Raw genomic sequence first — 5341 nt, 5'->3', positions numbered from 1 at the left:
CACGGGAGTGAAAGAGCGCAGGTTGCTAGTTGCCGCGCTGGTGCACGCATTTATTTTAAAAAAAAAGCAAGCCTCGCTTCGGGTGAACATGATTCCCGGGCAAGGGGTGGAAGACCCCCTTGGCCTGGGCACAGGATAGAACTAGTTAGGGGGAAGGGTTAGCATAGCGAGACCGGCTCCATGGGGCAGGGATAAGTCCTCATGGGGCCCGTGGAATGGATTAGTTAGAGGGATTGTCGTTCAGATTTAGGTTGGGAAATGGATTTATGGGATTATTTGGAGACAGTGACAGACTTTGGATGTGTAGAGGGGACGTAGCTTAGCTACGTAGTATTCAATGGACGGTGCTGTAGTTTAAGGGATGACGAGGGAGATGAAGGGATTTCGTGAGCAGAATGGCAGTGATCAGCGATGGAGTGAAATGAAGTGGAAACAGGTTGAGTGAGTGAGGCCAGCGAGTCTCAGTGTATAGAGCGAATGTGGAATGCATGGTGCGATAAGTGATTGGGGGGAGGAGTGATTCCCACCCAAGGGACCCCGGGGTCAGAATAAAGTGAGTTCGGGGGTTAGTTAAATTGACAAAATGGAGGTCGTTTTGCTGTTGGTGGGAATGTAGGCTCGATACCCACCTGGAGGGGTGCAGGAGCCCTGTTGATGGGTTGGGAGCATGGCTGCGAATGGTGAGTATCGCTTAGTGGGTACCCCGGGCACCAGGCTAGTAGGCCAAGGGTCCATGGGGGGGCCAGGATAGTGTAGTGGGCACAGGTGACCCAAATGATGCGGGGCCCGGGGCGCCAAATGCCACGAGGGCAGTGTACTGGGCACGGGCGACCCTCGGAAAGGGACCCGGGGTGCTAACACGCCACGTGGGCATCGAGTGGGAGTCGCCAGGGAGGGCACTCCCCGGTGTTTAGGGAGCTGGTAGGCTCAGAGGCAGTGTAGTGCCCGGGGGTGCCATTGTTGGAGAACCGGCAGAGGGTAGTTCCTGCCATGGGAGCCACGCGTCCCAGCCACGAAACCATGCAAGGGCACGAGGGAAAATTGGAGGGCGAGGGCCAAAATTGTGAGGACACCAACACAGGCGACGGGAATCTGGGTTGATAGAACTGACAGTTTAAGCGAGAGGCGCTTTGTGAAAGCCCCGGGGTAGTTTAAGTAATAATGGTTAGGGTAGATTAGGAAGTGTACCCCTCCGCACCATCCATCCCTTCGCTCTCCTTGTGGGCCGCTGGACCCACTTTGGGTAAAGATCACTGAAATCTGAGGAGGTCATTCTGAGGCTTGAATTGGGCCTCGACACAGGATGCTAGCTCTCCCTTATTCCCCTCCAGGAAGGGAACGTAGGGGTTCGGAGTAGGCTAGGTGACGTGATAGGTTAGCCGGACAAAGACTGTAAAGGGGGTTAGAAGACGGAATTATAGAGGGAAGTAAAAATAAAACAAAAAATAAGTTGGGGCTAAATTTGTTTTGTTTGCAAACTAAGGGAGTGGGTATGGACAGAGACAGGCAAAGGCAGTAGGTTGGGAGGGAGACAGTAGGGTAGGTCCGAGCCCGCCTTCCGAGTGGCCAGCACCACCGCACTCCGTCCACGAACCTCCAGTACAAGGCAAGAGGCCGGCCCACTTCATCTGCCGGCTGTTTTGCTGCAAGGCCTGTGCCGGTCGGATCATCTGCTGGCTGTTTTGCTGCAAGGCCTGTGCCGGTCAGATCGTCTGCCGGATGTTTGCAACAAGGCCTGTGCCGGTCAGCTTCACCAATGGCCTTGTTTTGCCATGCCATGCCTCGTCTGCCTGCCGTTGCCATGACCCCATGCCTGCGGCCCTTGTTGTGCACTTGCCCCTGTCCATTACCATGTGCGCCAGGATCATCGCGCGTGCTGCAGGGACTGCCCTGTAGACAGCTGCATCACAGGATCGCATTGGCGGCCCGTACAACTTTGTTTGCTGCGTCAGATCGTCGCGTGAACTGCAGGGACTGCCCTGTAGGCAGCCGCATCATGGGACCACATTGGCGGTCCGTACAATGTTGTTTGCTGCGTCAGATCATCGCGCTTACTGCAGGGACTGCCCTATAGGCAGCCGCATCACGGGACCGCACTGGCGGCCCGTGCACCGCTTGTGTTCACTGCGCTCACAGGGGAGGCCTAGTACTGCGTGTGAGCAGCCGGCCACATTCCCTGCACTGTATTGTTCATGAGCCAGAGACTGCATGTGAGCAGCCTGGCTCCCTGCTTTTTCCCACAGAGTCCATCGATCCTGGGCCATGGTGTAGTGTACAATTACAAGGTTAAGGAGAAGTTGTAATTGTAAATGAGTTGCGCCCCCTGCATGTGTGTCTTAGCGCCGGCAATTTATTTAAGTCGTCTGTATGAGTGGGTTTGTTTAGTAAGTTACTCAGCCAGTAGGTTATTTATTTTTGGGACATGAATACCTTGAATGTCGCACTCAGGGATCCGAAGGTAAATAGTACTTGGGGAAAACTACACATGATGGCACATGAAAATTCGACAACTCGGGACGAGTCTGTAAAAAGGGGAGGGGGTTGTGTTACGGCTGTGGAAATTCGCAGAACACCATAAAGGTTCCTTAGTTCAGTTAGATCGATAAGTCTGTGTTCAGTTAGATTTCCCCACCATTGTTTAATGGGATTTATTCATGTTCACCGGGCTGTGACCCTTTGAGGTAGGTTTTTCTTTCTCTATCGTTATTTTGAACCGACATATCTCGCCCACCATTTAACCATCTTCGCCACTACGCCAGCCTACAAACGCCATCCTCCATAGACCAGGCTACGACCCTTTCCGCGTCGAAAGCTGTCCGAGGGCGCCAAGTAAAGGGACCAAGGAAGGAACTGCGATGACATTCGCAGTTTTTTTTTTTTTTTTACTGCCTTTTTTCTCCGAAGCTGGTGTGACGAGAAGGGCGAGGCGGCTCGCTCGCGATTGGTGGATATGAGGAGTGAGGCGGTCGGAGTTGAGAAACGCCCCTTTTCGAGAAGCTTCTCGAAGGGAGGCGGAGCCGAAAACGGGGAGGGGTGAAGGGCGGAGCCCCAGGCTATATAAGGCGGACAGCCGCGAGCCTTGCCCTCCTCTCCTCTTCGTTGGCGCTCTTCTCCTGGTCTGGTCTCCTCTCTTCGTTTTGCGCCCTTCTCTTGGTCTGGTCTTGTCTTGGTCTCTTGGTCTCTTGGTCTCTGGGTCTGTGGAGCGACCCATACACCAGAAGCGTGGGTCGGTGGAGAGTCTGGGCGATGTACCGGAGACGCGGACGGGAGGCGCAGCTCTGCCGGCTGTGGGGTGCGAACCTGCGCGTCCGTGGGGGAGAGTGCCAGAGAGAGCGGAGGTCGCATTTGCCACGGCGGCCGTGGGGTCTCCAACATCTACGGCCACTAGCAATTATACGGCAGCCGCAGTATTTCCACGGTCACACAATGTAGCAGTCACATATGTTTTTATTTTTCGGGGAGCTGCATGGCGTATTTCTAAATTGTGGAGACCGAAAACGTGGGGTTGCCGTACGGTCTTTGATTTGATGTCACACAGTGACCTTAGGGCGTTCCTGTGGCGGCCATAGAATTTTCAAGGCAGACGCAAGGCGACCGCAGGGGGGCCCTAAGGCGAACGTGCGGCCAGACGGACGGTAATGAATGGGTTAATTTTTTTTTTTTTTTGGGCTTGTCGAATTGCTACGGCGAACGTAGAAATGAAAAAAGTTATAACTCCGCGTTATTCCACGGCGACCTTACGGCCTGTAAAATATAGCCAAACGGCGTAGGGCCACCCTGAGGCCACCTCAGAAACTCTGCGGCCGCCGCACGTTTCTTTCAATTCAGAGGGCGTACAGCCACCGTATCCTCGACGTAGAGCAAATGTGACTTAGGCCTAAGTTTCCTGGTCCAAATCCTGACAAACCACCATTAAAGTGGTTCATGTCAGTCCACCGGTTTATGCTACAAGGTGGGTCGCGGGCCTATGTGCCACGCTACCATACTTTAGTGGAATGTCTGAGCTGGTTAAGCGACGTGCTGGTACTTCCCTCATGCCTGGCACCGAATTGGTGGCATGAGCGGTTTTGCCGGATGTGGGGTGTGTTTCGTATGAGGTGCTCATCACCCCCGAACCTAGTCTATCCTTTAATGGATGATGAATAGCCAATGCGGCTCTTGATCATGACAACTCGAATCGCTCAGACAGACCAGGTTGATTTGTAAAGTGTATTGGACCAACAACAACAGCAGGAGGGATAACACAAGAGGCAATACTACACAATTATTACATGACTTCTACACTTCCCGGGTTTTTCATACACATGGAAGGTCATATCCATACTATAAAAGGAGCTGTGCGTGTGTAGCCCCAACTATCATAGGCAGAGATCAGAACAATGAAATAGGCAAACAAAAGAGACAACAATGAGTACACAATAAAAATAGCAATCAATGCAAAAGTTCACAATGGACAACGGCAGAGAAAACGTGGAACGGTTCACTTCACTTCGGAGTTCGGAAGCAGGCCACTCAGAGGAAAAGGAAAACTGCCAACATAGAAAACAGAAAATCCAGTTTCCGTTTATTTTGTTAATTTTGCACAACAAAGGAGATTGTGTGTGTGTGTGTGTGTGTGTGTGTGTGTGTGTGTGTGTGTGTGTGTGTGTGTGTGTGTGTGTGTGTGTGTGTGTGTGTGTGTGTGTGTGTGTGTGTGTGTGTGTGTGTGTGTGTGTGTGTGTGTGTGTGTGTGTGTGTGTGTGTGTGTTTTGAAAAAGGGGCTTCTCCAACCTGAGCCTCAGCATTGATCTCCACTGTGACCCCACTGGGTACATGAAGCGTTTTTTAAGTGTCCTCATGGTGTGTTCATTTTGCAACAGACAGCGGAAGGAGCACAACTGTGAACATGTTTCACCCTTATTGAAGATCATCAGCACAACGTAGTGTCCTCCACCGTCTGGCAAGGCATGAATGTTCGTTTGGAGCAGAAGATAGCTCAATCTCTCGCTGTGGATAATAATACCACACATTCACTGTCCTAACCCTCGGCCCGAGAATTACCGCATATTCTATCAACAAGCAAACACTTCATCCCATGACAGTACAACGATGCATAAAGTACTGTAAGAATTTTGATTAGTTCGATGGGGGCCATCTTGGATTCACGGCATGGCTTCTCTTCAAATTTAAAGCCACTCGGTCCATCGATGACTGATGTAAATTTTCAGATCCATCTGTGATGGAGAAGATCTTCAAATTCCATTTTGTGAAGATAATCGTTAATTCAAAATGTCTGCCATGCCTTAAACCAATCATATTCGTTGGAGGATGCACACAGATATTGATGGAGCGATAATGTGTC

This window comes from Eptatretus burgeri, chromosome 7, assembly GCF_056783735.1.
Source record: "Eptatretus burgeri isolate ZD-2024b chromosome 7, Ebu_testis_v1, whole genome shotgun sequence".
NCBI lineage: Eukaryota > Metazoa > Chordata > Myxini > Myxiniformes > Myxinidae > Eptatretus > Eptatretus burgeri.
Note: the sequence above shows the minus strand (reverse complement) of the source record.